Source organism: Panthera tigris, chromosome B3, assembly GCF_018350195.1.
Source record: "Panthera tigris isolate Pti1 chromosome B3, P.tigris_Pti1_mat1.1, whole genome shotgun sequence".
Lineage (NCBI taxonomy): Eukaryota > Metazoa > Chordata > Mammalia > Carnivora > Felidae > Panthera > Panthera tigris.
In genome coordinates, this window is record NC_056665.1 from 139,693,916 (window position 1) to 139,709,160 (window position 15,245).

The following is a 15,245-nucleotide window of genomic DNA, read 5'->3' on the forward strand; positions in this document are numbered from 1 at the left end:
ACTCCCGTGTGATGAACAGCAGCCTCAGGAAGGAAAATCGTCTTCGCAAGCAGCATGGGGAGATTGTGACGCACGGGGTGGGGACAGTGGCCCACCTCACCGGAAGCCCACCCCCAACCGCCCTCACTGGCCCCCACCTCGGACGTGGGCTTCGTGCGCTCGCGGTGCCGGCCGCTCTGCCCAGCATTTCAGCAGGCAGCCAAGGTCCGTGGCAGCCATCCAGGCCGTGGGGCACCCAGGTGTTCCCCTTCTGGAAAGCATCCAGGTGCCCCCGGGGCTCAAAGGAGGTGAATAGCCAGGTGTAGCTGCAAACTTCTGTTCCTTGTTGCTCCCGGCCTGTGCCCTCCTGCCTACACCTGAATGGTCCCCAGCAAGCACTGCAAACATACATTCGTGTGCCGCCATGTGCGGGGGCCAGAGGCTGCCAGCGGAGGCTGTAAAGTGTTTTGTTCCTTCATTTAAGATGATTAAGGAAACAGGGCAAGAGAGTTCTTCTCACACATCTCTCCTGGAGGACCTCCAGCACAGCTCTCCGAAGACAGGCCTTGCCTTATCTGCCAGAATGTTCTTCCTTTCACAGAGAGGGAGCGAACTGTGGTCAAAGAGCCCTGTGCACATAGTGAGAGAGGCCATGCACCAGTTCTCTCTCCTTCCCGTGTCATTTCCTCACTCAGTCTAGGGTCTTTGTCTTTGGGGAGTTCATGATGTCATGGCAGGGAGCCAGTCATCAATCAGCAACCTGAGGGTAAAATGGCATCGGCATTGAGTGACACAAAGAAACGGATGAGGGAAGCAGGGATGGAGAGGGAGTGGGGTCAAGATTGTGGTCTTAGGGAGAGCTCCCTGGGGAATCCCAGAAGGATCTGGCATCTGCAGGATGGGTGGGACTAACCAGGGGAAGGAAAGGGTGGAGGGTGGTCCAGGCCCAGGCCGGGGGGGGGGGGGTCAGGGGCACTCTCAAGGAATGGCAGAAAAAGAGGACAACACTTTTCAAACATGGTCCCCAAATTATTTGACACTCCCTTCATCAAAGGGCCGGGTCTATGTCCTGTGGAATGGGGAGAAATTTGTGAGTGCCTGGGTGAACAGAGTGTGACAGAAAGGATGTTCTGTGACTTCAGAGGCTAGTCGGTGCAAGGCCATGGCTCCTGGCTGGTCGTCTGGGGATGCTAGCTCTGGAGGACTGTGCGTGCTCTCTTTCAGATACCAGCCATGGATCCCCAGCAGATGCCATGGGCTGGTGTTGGGGTCGACAATGCCAGCTGAGGCTGTACTCAACCATCCTGGCTCACTCCGAGACTGGGGAGGAAGGTGCCATCTTGGAATTGGAGCCTGCAGTCCCAGCTTATCTTGGCCCCAGTCCCTGGTCTCAGCGTCTCTCACTGGACTCTTTCTGCACTCCCCACCCTTAGGATTCCTTATCCATAAAAATGGTGGCTCTTAGCTCTTCTAGCTGTGGAGTCATTTCTTTCACAGCAAAAGACAACAGGGACGGGTAGTGTGGGCAGAGGACAGTCGATGGGGCCAGGCATGCCATGAAAGGAGGTGTCTAGACCGTGTCTGGCCCTGGAAGCCTATTAAAGACTGTGATCACTATCCCTAGATCAATGAGGACGTACTGGGAAGTTTTAATCTGGGAGAAACAAAACCAGATTTGTGCATTGAAAGAGCACCAGACCTTCAGGGCTGGTTTGAAAGGAGCCTGGCCTGGGTTTGGAATCAGAGGTCACTGCCATGTCCGGGTGAGAGATGATGGCCTCCTGGACTAACACAGTGGTGACAGGCATTGCTAGAAGCAAACAGAGCAGACAGATCTTGAGAGGGTAAACTTATGTTGGCCATGGCTTTGTTATGAGGATGAAGCTGTGATAGAACTCCCAATGGCCCCAAAGGGACCAGGTTGTACTAATGACATTAATGCTATCTATTAAGACAGAGGAGGGGTGAAGATCCAGAATCTGGTCCTGGACATTTTGAGTTTAATGCAATTTTCAGCATTCAAAGTAGAGGTGATGAGGACATACGACTCAGAGCCAGAAGCTTTGTTCTATCCATCAGTTTGGGAGTCTTTAGCCTGCAAATGACTAGTGAAGCCACAAATTTTGTTGATCTGGTCTTGGGAAGAAGCTTGGAAGAAGAGTAAGGGATTGAGGATGAATGACCTCCAATAATTAAAGGTAGTAGTGGTTAAGAAGAAGGAACCCAGAGATGGAGGAAGAAAACCCTGGAAATCCTTTGCCCTGGGAGTGTAGGAACGACCATGTATAGGACTGAGTACCCCATGATCTAAGCAAGGAAGAACTCATCTAGAGATTATCAGCGGACAGACAGAGGTAAGGGAAGAAGTGAGTGTCTGGCATCATAGGAGGAAAGAGGCTCTTTTTATAAGGTGTCTGCAAAAAGGAGAAGTAAGATAAGGTGTTAATCAGAGGAACACTGAGAGCAAAAAGTGTTTTTTTTTTTCTCTAAAAATGGGAAGATCATGATTAAGTGAACAAATATCGATGTGAAGGATCTAGAGAAATGTGCTGGAGACAGACAAGGGATGATGAGATTTTAAGATTCTCAAGAACAGGGAAGGCTGTCTCAGAACAAAGGATGGAAAGGAGCTCAAATGGAAGGGGGTGTCTCCTCAAAGGTACCAGAATAGAAGGATAGGACACAGTAAGTGGAAGGTTCAGCATTCAGAGGAAGTTGAGGGAGTTCTTATCCCACTACTTCCATTTTATCTGAGAACTTGGAGGTTTTGTTCTCTTCTGTGGGTTGTGAGGGTAGTTACAGCAGAGATTTGAGAGGTAGTAAGGGTTTGAAATATTTGCTGTGACAACAGGATCTTAATGGGCCAAGGAAATACAAGAGGACTTCCTGGTGGGGGTGATCCCGCTTTTGAAGACGAACATCTATGCACTCCGCCTTCCTGGGCGATCTCCAGCAGCACATGCTTCTTGAGTGAAGACAAGTGAACCACTGAGTTCAGCTGGGGCTTGGGTTTTACTCAGATGGATGTGAAAAGCAGAGAGTAAGGGATTTGGGGGTGTTGACAAAAGTATTCCTAAAATAATTTAGGCTGAGCAAGGAGGAAGGTGAAGACATGAGAAGGTTGATGCATTGGGAGGAATCCCAGGTGATTATTTCACCAGAGATTTCTAACACTTACTTCCATGGAATCCTGGGAATGTTGCTTAAAGATACCAGCATTCACCAAGAATCTAGAATCTAGAACCTATGCAGCCTTGTATATGTTTCCAAAGAGTGAGGCAGTGCTGTGTAGGGACTATGGCTTCAAGCTCACGCATTGAGCTGCCTACCTGCAAGATGGAGCATACGGTCATCATTGAACCTTGCTGTATAAGCTTGGTGTGTCACAAGCTGGCTGTACATCAGTCAATATGCACAAAACCCTTTGGTAATTCAGGCACAGGTGAACACTATGTATTAGACAGCGTCGCCCCAGATGTTCAACAAATAGCTTGAAGCAACTATTGTCACCTCCAATTCGTATTTGAGGAAATGGATGCTCTGACAAGCTAAGTAGTTTGCCTAAGATATCAGATAATTAGGGGTAAGACCAGCGTAACCATAATAATTCTTAAGGCTTACATATCGTTAAGGCTGTTTAACATTCATTGCCTTAACTTGTGACTGAAACATTTGAAATACAAACAAAGACCTGGTTGGACTCCCAAGTCAGGGCACCTGTCGTTATTCCAAGAAGTCTTCTGGAAAGTTCCTCAGACTGTTTCTTCACCTGGACTAAGTTACTATACTTGCTATATCTACCTCATAGATGGATTATAAATATGAAATGGGATGTGAGAAAGGATGTCTCAACTGTTGAGCAGTTTCTCTTCTCTGACTTTCTCCTCACCCTGCTTTTTGATTCTCATCTCTCCCCATCTCCGAGGCTACACTTGACCAGAGAGTGTTTCATTAGCCCATGAGTTCATCTGTGAGATTCCAGCAAAAAGGATTCCATCTGTTGACAATATCCTGGGTCCCTTAAAACAAGTCCTCAAACACAGATAGCGGATCATCTACCTCACTGTCATCAAGCCAAAGCCAACTAAGGGTACGGAAGCACAAAATAATAGGTGAATGTCTTCATCATGACCATCTGGATTGAATCCAGTCTTTGCCACATAGCCATAGCAGCACCCTTTCTCTTATGGATTTAGAAGCCAGTGTCAATTGCCTTACAAAGAAGGTAGAGAAAAGAACAAATCAGGGTGGGCACAGAAAAGCTTAAGCTTCCTTCAAAGATGGATTTACCATTTCTTCCTTCCTCAGGTCAGTGCCATACCTGTTGTCACATGGCAGAATTACCTATCCATCATGTCACATCTCCTCTCCATGGTGCCTTCCCTCCAACTATCAGCAGTTTTGAGGCCTCACCAGTTGGGGGGGGCGGTGCTTGCCCAGTGTCTTTTCATTCCTTGTGACCCCATGCCTGGCGCAGAGCTGACTTGTCTGGGGAATGCATCTTTCCCCAGGTTCGTGAGTCAACCTGTTTCCAGAGATTCCCAGTTGCTTGCAGAAAGGTGTCCAACACTTTAGCGTGATATTTTCCATGGATTTAAGGCAATAAATAACACCCGAAAAGAGAAATCAAGAAAGCACAGCAAGGAGGTATTTTTTAAAAATATAATAAAGAACTAAATATGTATATGAGATGTAAGTTGTGGGTCTGAAGAGGGCGATTTGGAGATGGATATGACTGGGACCAGGGACTATACACTATTTGATTCATTAAACTGTAACCATAGATTGCTTTGATCAACATTAAAAATTTTTTAAAAAGTCACATTTATGACTCTTTCACTCTGTCTGTGGGGGTAGGAGGGAAGATAGCCATGACTTTTGATACCTATTATTCTTTAAGAAAAGCTGAAATGCAGTTTTTCATCAATGCTTCAGTGCAGTCTGTGTGAATCGGTTATTACTTATCTTTTTTTTTTAAATTTCACCAGAAATATAATTGAAAAGATAATAAGCGGGAGAGAGATGACAATCTAACATACAGAGGAAAAAGTTATTTATAAAACCATTAGAGAGCTATGGTCCCAGATCAGCCTAACTCTAACGGCCACTTAAAGTTTGCACGTTACTCAAAGTTGTTTAACATTTATTATTTTCAGTTTGCAGGGGATCGGAAGTGACTCTTCTTCGTTTGAGCTATAAGGATGTTGAGGCTGCAGAAGCCGCCTTATCTCTGTGAATCCATAGTCACAGAGAGGTGGAGTCCAATTCGGAAAACGGTCCTTTCTCTTTTCTTCACTCCTTTGGAGGTGCTCTGTCCAGGTCCTAAAGCCAAGTTATGCTGCAGTAACAAATAGCCCTTGCCACTCAATGAACTGAGGAGCAAAGAAGCCAGCCACCCTGTGTGCCAGGGACTCCTCCTTGTTGGAATGGTCCTCCCTACCAATCTAGAGGCACTCAGCGGCCACCACGTGGAGTGCTGCCAGGCCCCAGCGCAGAGAGAGAGGAGCACGCAGAAGACATCCCTCCGGATGATCACGCCCACCCACCTGGAAGTAGTGCCCGAAACCTCTGCCCAAACTCACTGGTGGAGAGAAATTATGGGACTGCGATTTATATTGTCTCTCCATCAGCGTATTTTTAGATTACAGTTATTTTTAATGCCAAACAGGGAAGGGATGGAATATTTGGAGAAAAGTTCTGGTATCTATCTTGCTTCCATGCTCACGGGCGACCCAGAAGACTCCCCCTTAATAGCGAGGCTATTTTCATCACGGTTAGCTGTGACAAATTTTATTTTAATGCTCTTCTCACAGCGTGTGCTTCCTCTATCTCCAGTAGCAACAAACACTGGGGCAGCAGTGGGACAGGGGCTGGGAAGGGTGAGGAGAAATAATGCAGGTACAGGGCGTCCAAGGACACCATCAGCCCAGGGGTCTTCTAATCACTTGGTACTGGCTGCACCAAGGTGTGAAAAAGAGTTTTCCTCCAGCGATCGAAGACCCAACTCCATACTCTCAAGAACACAGATCATCACGGTAAATAATGACCATAATGATGATAAACTTGACGGGAGGCTTTATCTGCTTTCCTTCAAAGAGAATAGCTGGGGAGATGGAGAAACTTCTTTCATGTAAACAAAAATGAGGGAAGATGAGTTGAGGATGGTTAGGGCAGGAAAGCAGGAGAGCGAAGAAAGACACTCAAGCCGTAGTCATCTCTCCTTTGATGGAAGACGAGTCTCCTGGGGGAAGAGGGAGGGTTATCCTGCTTCCTCGTGGCAGGGATGAAAGAGGGATAAAAATATATATCCATTACGAGGAGAGGCAACTAGAATGCTGTAATGAAGAAAAGGTGATTGCCTGAGAAGAATAATGCTCTCCTTATGCATTTATTTATTTTCTACTAAAATAGTGTGGGTTTTGATCATCTCGGAAGGCACAGAGTAGGCAGAACCATATGTAAAATCAGTGTGCTCTTGGGAACTTGATGAATGGATCCATAAGTCTTGGGAAACAAAACCACAAAATCTTGAGGTGTTGAGAAGAGACGTTCCGAGTCAGGGCACATCGTGGTGTCTCTCTCTCCCCTTCCTTTGCATCTCTGATTAGTGGATGCTTTTGAAGCACAAAGAAGGCAGTGCATGAGAGATACTTCACACATTTTCTGGCCACCCAAAGTCAAAACACATCACTGAAGACTCCTTCTTTGGTCTCCTAAAGGAACGAGGTACGAATCCCACGTTTAAGGAAAATTCCTACCCCATGCTGACTTTGTTCAAGACAAGCCCTTATCAGCAAATTGAAACTCCAGTGAGATGGAGAATATACGTCCTGAGTTCCTAGGGGAATAGGTTATTTCTCCTGCATACATGTTTTAGTTTCCCAGGTCTGCCCTAACAAATGACCACAAACTGGATGGTTTAAAGCAACAGAAATTCATTTTCTGAAGGTTTTGGGGACAGTGTGTCCAAAATTGAGGTAAGCGGTGACACACTCACTCTGAGGGCTCTAGGGCAGAATGCTTCCTGGTCTCTTCCACATTATGATGTCTTACGCAGTCCTTGGCTTGGGGCAACATCACTCCAATCTATGGTTTCTCTCTGTGTGTCTGTCTCAAACGCCCCCCTCTGTCTTTCTCTTATAAAGGACACCCACTGTTTGATTTAGGACCCACCCTAAGTCCAGGATGACCACCTATGTGGAACTGAAGAAAGAAAACAAGCAAGGAAAAAGAAAGAGACAAACAAAAAACCAGACTCAACTTTAGGGAACGAACTGATGCTTGTCAGAGGTGAGATGGGCAGGGGAATGGGTGAAATAGGTAAAGGAGATTAATGAATGCACTTGTGATGAGGACTGAGCAAGGCATAGAATTGTTGAATAATTATATTGCACATGTGAGTCTTAAAAAAATTCTTGGGGCTCCTGAGAGGCTCAGTCGGTTAGGTGTCTGACTCTTGATTTTGGCTCAGGTCATGATCTCACTATTTGTGAGATCCAGCCCTGCTGCATTCTCTGCAAGGACAACACAGAACCTACTTGGGATTCTCCGTCTCTGCCTCTCTGTCTCTGCCCCTCCCGTGCACATTCTCCCTCTCTGTCTCTCAAAATAAAGAAACATTAAAAAATTAAAAAAAAGTCTTAATCACAATTCCAGAGAACCTGTTTTCAAATAAGGTCACATTCCAGGTGGATATATCTTTGGTGGGGTGGGGGTACTATTCAACCCACTAGATAGTCCCCACCACGGTACCCAATTAGGAATTGTCAGACTGCATAAATGACTCATCCAGGAGGCATATAAGACGTTTGGCAAAGGGAGACTCCCGTGAGGTCTTCCCCTGGTACCCAATTAGGGTGGCTCATAGCTGTGAGACCTTCTCAATCCATTTCTAAGAGAGAACTCTGTGGCCTGTGGACCCTGACAGGAAATCACTCTTCCGCATCAGTCAGATCCTCAACTACCATTTGTTCTATTTATTCACTACAAAAGTCTTTCCTGATCACCTACAATGTTCCAGGCCCTGGGCTGGGCACTGGGTTGCTTAGGGTTGCTTAGGATGGTTCCCCTAGAGTGATGTGTGGGATCAGGTGTGGGTCACCTTCTCCCTTACTATAAGACCCCTTTGGAGACAGGCCTTTTGCAGCTTTCTAGGCAAGAGTGAGTCTAAGCAGCACATGATTTTATCTACCTGATCTCAGCTGCTTGGGTCAGGAATGGACACCTGGCCCAAGAAGTGCCAAACAGATGCTGTCTTCTGGAGACACTGAGGCCGAGCCACAATGACTTGGGCACGAAACCACTGTTTGCGTGTTTAGCAGTCTTTTTCATGGTGTGCCCGGAGAAAAGTTGCAGAGAGAACAAGGTAGCTGCACAAAGGGATGAGACGTTGTGTACCTCCAAGGACAGACGAGTCTTTCACTCCCTGGGACACTACATGGTATTTCTGGGAACAGAATTCCCCGAGACTGCTCATATTTTTGCCCTCTGCCGTCAGCTGATTTCTGGGTATCGTATCAGTGAAGGGAGGAGGACAGATGCCAACACAGACTCATTATGTTGCACACGGCTCAATGAACGGATGAACGGGAGGGAGTAGGGTGGTTAGCTGGCTCTGTAAGCAAAGAAAGTGTCACCAAATGGGTGCAATCCATTTGGAAGGATAAGTAAGAGTTTTTCTGGCTGAATTTTATTAATTAACATGTGAATGGAGTAGTTACTCAGCCCTAGATGCACATTAGAATCAGTTGGGCAACGCCCGGGCCCACTTCAGACCGTCCATTTGGAAGTTCTGTGTGTGTATATTTTAAACAATTCCCAAAGGCGATCCTGATACACCAAGAAGGCCAGATTCACTGACTTCATGAGTTACATGATAAAACAGCATCTTTCCAGAATAGCACATCCTCAATTTTCTTTGGTCTAATAGCCACAGAGTTTTTACCTTGAAGCTGGCCCTTGTGCTACTCAATGCATTCACAGGCCCCGTGCAGCAGGTGCTAAGGAAATATGTTTAGCTTCTACAAATCACACAGTGGCATAGGCTCCTGATATCCATTGGACCACATCATTTCTTTTTGGCAGCATCTTCACTGATGACATCACAGACCTCTAAAAAATTTCGTCCTCTAATTTACGTTTGCATCCTCATTTCTTCTGCCTCCACCCTGGTGTGGGCCTCCCATATGAAATTTTTCTTATAGGTCTCTTCACATCCAGTAAATCACTTTATAATCCTCATGACTCATCACATACCCACACCCCACACTCATACCCACAGACACACATACAGTCCACTTTCTTACCCCCCATCTACCTATCCACTCATCTATCAGTGTATCCACCCATCCATATATCCAACCATATACCCATCTATGTAAGTATCCATCTTTCTATCCATCCATATATATATATATATATATATATATATATATATATATATATTCATGTTAGTCCAACCATCCATCCATCCATCCATCCACCCATCCATCCATCCAACCATATATACATATATACATCCATACATACATACATACATACATATGTACATACATTCATCCACCTATCAGTCTATCCATCCACCCATCCATGTAAGTATCCAATCATCCATCCTTCCATCCATCCTTCCATCCATCCATCCATCCATCCATCCACCTACCCATCTATCAATCCATACAACCATCCACCTCCCCATCCATCCATCCATCCATACATGCATACATTAATCTATTAGTTCATCTATCCATCCATCCATCCATCCATCCATCCATCCATCATCCATCCATATATACATACATACATACATACATACATACATACATACATATGTACATACATTCATCCGTCTATCTATCTATCTATCTATCTATCTATCTATTCATCCATCCACCCATCCACCCATCCAACCATATATACATACATATATACATACATATGTACATACATTCATCCATCAGTCTATCTATCTATCTATCTATATATCTATTCATCCATCCATCCACCCATCCATGTAAGTATCCAATCACCCATCCATTCATCCATCCATCCACCCATCCATGTGAGTATCCATCCATACATACATATATATTCATTCATCTGTCACTCACCTTTCACTTGTTAAGGTGACGGTTAGATTTAGGGTTAGGAGTGAGTAAGGTAAGGTAAGATTTATGGTCAGAGTTTGGAAAGGTGAGGCCTAAGGGTGGGGAGGGTGAGACCAGGTTTAGTTTTATGGGTAGCTTGGATAAAGTTGAGTTTAGGGTTAAAGAAGAAGTAAGGTTAGGTTGAGGATTGGGGACGAGTAGATGGATGGTTCAGGTCATGGTTTGGATGGGGATGGCTAGGCATAAGGATGCCTCAGGAGTCCTCTGTGAGAGCTGATATGTGAGCTGACTCAGAAATGGTCAGCACAGATGTGTCCACCTACAGAAGGATTCAGAACAACTCCAGGCATTGGAAATATACTGGAGGAGGTGTAGCAGAGCGATACACACAAGGAACTTGCCAGAGGAGCCCTGCAGGCCAAGGGTGTTAGGAAGCGAGGAGAGACATGGCGCTGAGGGTCAGGAAGGAAGCCCTGGAAACCTTCAGAAAATGTCCAATTCATCCTGGAGATTATGGAGAAAACAGGTGGATTTTAAGCAGGCGTACCGTCAAATACATACTTCCAACCATTAAAAATTCACGTTGTTTCTTTTCATTTTCTGTGGGTTGTTCTTCAGCTGCCTCTGAATAGACCTGCAAAGCACCAAATTAGGGAATATTAGAAAATGCCCTCCCAGTAAATAAAAGACTCTGAAGGCATGAGTGTAGTCATTGCAGAAAGACTCCATCCACGATCATGCCTCCTGCCAAACAACTGGCTTCTGGTGTTTCCCGCTAAATTCAGAAGGACTTTAGCAAGACTTCCCGATACACAGTAAACACTTGGGCGTTCTTCCTTCACTCCTTTCTCCTCCCCTTTCTCTCATCTTTCAGGGAAGGACCTAATATTCTTCCTGGTTGCTGATTAGACAAGGACACTGATGAAACTAACAGCTTATCTATCATCTTTCACTAGGAGCAGGCAGCATGTGCAAAGGCCCAGAGGCATGAGGGAGTCTGGCCCTTTGAGATTTCAAATGTAGCTTCTAGATAGCTGATGGCAGACTAAGCAGGAGAAAATGAGGTAGGAGAGGCCATGAGAGGCCCAAGTACACACTAGAGTTTCATGTTTATTCTGAAGAGGAAGAAGACAGAAGGCAAGGACAATCAATTCCTTTAAACTTAAAAGGGAGATCGTTAATGTCCGTGTTTAAGTCTGTGGTCATAACTATAAAAAATTACTAGCGATAGGAAAGGTGTGTGGCTATAGGTGCATATATGTGTGTATAAAGGATAGATAGATGATAGATTGGTAAAATCTTGGATTGGATCAAGTCTTCCAAAGAAGATACAAGAAGTAGAAGCCAGAAAAAAAAAGATTGGCATATTTGAATATATAAAATTATGAACCTTTCATTTGTCAGAAGATGCTATATGAAAAGTTAAGAGGCAACAGATTGAAAGAATGTATTTGTCTTATACACACTAAGTATTAATTACTTAGCAATTCAATAGGAAAATTAGCAAATTAACAGAAAGATGAAGTATCGGGTCACAAGAGGAGAGATCTCAATGGCCACCAGTGCTCCGGAAAATGCAAATCAGAGCGGTAAGACAGCATTGTTCAACCATCATGTTTTCCTTTAAAAAAAATGACAATAATCCCAACCTGAGGAGACCCTGTAGCTACTGAGACTGTTTAAAAAATTGTTTCCACTTTTTGGGGGTACCGTTTGGCAGTTACCTTTCAAAACATGTAAAGTGGTCCAATGATATGTATGCTGCGGGATGTGTTTTTTGCATCGTTACATGGAAGGGCAACAGATAGCAAAATTAATCCTGAAGTCCATCCACACCTGAGCCATAGGATTCTCAATTCCCAAACTCTGGAATACCGCAGAGCCATTGAGGGTAAGTTAGGGCAGCTACATGAACTGACCCGGAATTCTCTCACTGCCGGGGGAAAATCATAAGCCAGGGAAATCGAGGGGAAAATAATAAGCCAGGGAAATCGATGAATCGTCGTATTCACGAAAACACACCAACAAAAAATGATGGGCAGATAAGTATCTCTCCGTGCCTAGAAGATGGTGCAGGACATTGGCAAGAGCAGAGCCATTTAAGGGTGTTCTATTTGTTTGGGGGTGAAGGGGAGCTCATAAAGTCTGCTCTGTGTTATTTATTTTAGACATTTTACAACAAGCCAACAGGCATTGACCTATGATTTGTGTGTTTTTAAAGAAAAACAAATGTAGCTTCAAGAAAAAAAAAATTCTGGCAGCAATGGCCAAGATGGACACAAGAGACCCAGGAGAGAAGGCAGGAGGGACACTGCAGGGACACGGGACAGAAGGCAGGCAGCCTGGTGAGAAGTCAGCAGAAGCCCACCAGGAGGACAGGTGTGCAGGGAACCGCACACGCAGGTGGCTGAGTTTGGAAAACAGGAGCTAATGCCAGGAGACACTGTCAAGACAGAATCCAGGTGACTGGGTCATCGCACAGGGCGGGGGCTGGTCCACAAAGACGCTCAGAGCTTCTCTTTTAAGTGGCAGAGTGGTGGCAGTGCCGTTCATGACGGTCATAGAGGAGGCGGGAAAGCGACTGAATTCTGAGCCAGTGTGTTCGGCGTGATTTTAGACAGGCATGGGCCACCGAGGTCAAGGCGGTAGGAGACGTGTGAACAAGGGGACTCGTGTCGTGTGGATCCTAACTCAGGTGCCAAGCCGCCGCCCCCAACGGCCACGCGTCAGAGCTGAAACAGAACAAAATTTGGTTCGGCCTCTGACCTGCGGACCTCGAACTTCTTTCTACAGCTGCCCAAAGATGCAATTCTTGACAGATTCCCGGGGCTCCCCAAAGCCAAAAAGAACCCTCATATTTGCCTCGGATGAAGCTGCGCTCCTCACCTACAGAGTCCTTCGCTTTGCTTTTGCCTAGAGTTATCCCCTTGTTACTGCTTACCTTATCTTCTTAGTTAGTAAGATGGGATGACCAAGAAACAGACAAGCATTCGTGGAAAACAACGGTCTACGAAGAACGTGCTTCCTCCTGGGCCCCCGCAGGGTTGGGTAACAGCCGATACCTCAGCGCTAGACTTCAGCTTTGCTCTGACCCAGGCTGGCCGGGCAACCTTTTGGGGGGCCTCGGTTTCCTCCTTTGTAAAACGGGTTCTTTTAAGTTCATTTCTGCTTCCACATTATACTGTATGATCAGCTTCCATCTTGCCCTGACCCCGCGCCCTGACCCCGCCTTTCAGCAGATAATCCCCCCCATGCCGGAAGGCTTATTCACTGATGGTGGAAAGAAGGATATTGGAAAAAAATAATAAATTGAGTTTATGCAAGTCGGCGGGGGGGGGATCACCTCATTAACAGAATAATTGAGCTGTTGGTTAATTTTACTTGTTATCCACAGAAAAGGGCAAAAAACTTCTAAGCGATGATTCCTCTCCTTCCAAATGATTAAAAGAACAACAAAAAGGTTTGTATCTTGGATGTATCTAGCAATTACGTGCCTGACACTTTTTTTTTCTTTTTAAATATCATACGAGGCAGATGTATTTTTAAAATCCTGGCAATTTACACAACACTATGAAAGTGTCAGTTCTTCCTAATCAGAAATTTTCTGCATTCCCCCCAACCTTATTAGCAGTAATTCCTGCTAATTGATAATTATTACCTCTTTCTTAGTCAAATCTAGTTGTTGGTGTCACAACACTTCCTGCTTTGCTAAGATCAATATATTTAACTATCACTGTAAATAATGCATAAAATTAATAATAATACCAGGCTTGCTCAATAGAATGCAAACTTCCTCTATTTTCATATCAGCTCCTTAATTCACAATCGTTTTATTTATTTGTTTGTTTGTTTAGTTGTTTGTTTATTTATTTATTTATTTATTTATTTATTTATTTTTGGCCAGAGACAGGAAATAATAAGCAGTTCTGGAGCCCAAATCGTGAAATCCTTAGCATGTAAACGCCGTCAGGATGGGCGAAAGCCCCTTCACACAACTGGGCCAGCCCTGCTCCCAGAGAGCCCCCAGGGGAGAATAAATCTCACCGCTTGTTCAAATCAACGGCAATAAATCTTAATTGATTTGTGTGAGAGAATTGTTCTTCACCTACGTGAACTGGACTGGACTCCTCAGCCCTGGATAATCACTTGTGGGCTTGTGCAGACTCATTTCCTGGAAATGGATGATGCCTTTACGGCAGCAAAGGGCACGGCCAGCAGGCATCTGGGTCTGAGCCCAAAATGACTCCTAATAAAGGAGCCCTGGCAAATGGCCTTGGAAAAGCTTCAGAGAAGGTAACGTAACTGTCACATTATTCTGGCGTCTGTCCCCCACCCCTAACCTACCTCCTCCTCCACATTCTTAATTAAATCAGAAACACTTGGCTATCTGAAAGACAAAGACGGTGACTTTTACAAAATATGATCCAGGAATCTAAAAATACGGAGGGAGCAGGTCGACGGAAAAGATGCTCTGACAGGGCCAGGACTTTTCTCCCGATCTCGAAGCTGGGATATTCCCCGAGAAACACTTCCCATGGAGAGGAAAGGGAACTCTAGCTTTGTGTCCCCTCCCCACGAGCGATGACACTCGCCGGGGCCGTCCTGGACTGAGCAGGGGGACGAACCTTTGTGCATTAGCCTTTTGACCAAGCGAGACCTGCTCTGGCGGGCCTCAGTTTCCTCATCCGTAAAATGGAGAAATTCACAGCGTAACAATTCTCTAAGTCTCTTTCTACTCTTGTATGCCACGTGAAGTCAGTGCCCTTTGAGCCCAGTCGTGTTTTTAATGGTGAAGACAAGTACAGCCAAGAGACTAACTGTGCACAATTCAAGAGGGAAACGAAGTCACGAAAGAAAATGCGTGGAGCATGACGGCAAACCCACACGTGACATCTGTCCACCAACGTCGGTTCTCTCGCTTATTAAGCGGGAGTAAAACATCAAGACAAAGAAAAGGCCATCCTCTGAAAGGGAAGGAACACCCATATCAGAGGATCCTGAAGAGTGACAGGTTCCCCTCACAGGACTGGAAGGCAGAAGATATAAAACCAAATAAAAGGAGGGGCATCTAGGTGACTCAGTCCGATAAGTATCTGCCTCTTGATTTCGGCTCAGGTCATGACCTCAGGGTTGTGAGTTCGAGCCCCATGTTGGGCTCTGAGT

The 15,245-nt window shown here is 45.4% G+C and overlaps 1 long non-coding RNA gene across 3 annotated transcripts; it reads left to right on the top strand.

Moving 5' to 3' along the window:
- The first annotated feature begins 3,266 nt into the window (after positions 1-3,266).
- LOC122239311 lies at positions 3,267-7,540 on the top strand. 3 transcript variants are annotated; one of them, XR_006218279.1, is made up of 4 exons: positions 5,143-6,014; positions 6,588-6,705; positions 7,146-7,269; positions 7,451-7,540. It is a non-coding gene; the product is annotated as an uncharacterized LOC122239311 (long non-coding RNA). The 3 variants fall into 3 exon arrangements; XR_006218280.1 differs by lacking the exons at positions 5,143-6,014; positions 6,588-6,705 and adding an exon at positions 3,267-3,357 and having other exon boundaries at positions 7,125-7,269; XR_006218278.1 differs by having other exon boundaries at positions 5,143-6,705.
- Positions 7,541-15,245: the final 7,705 nt, after the last annotated feature.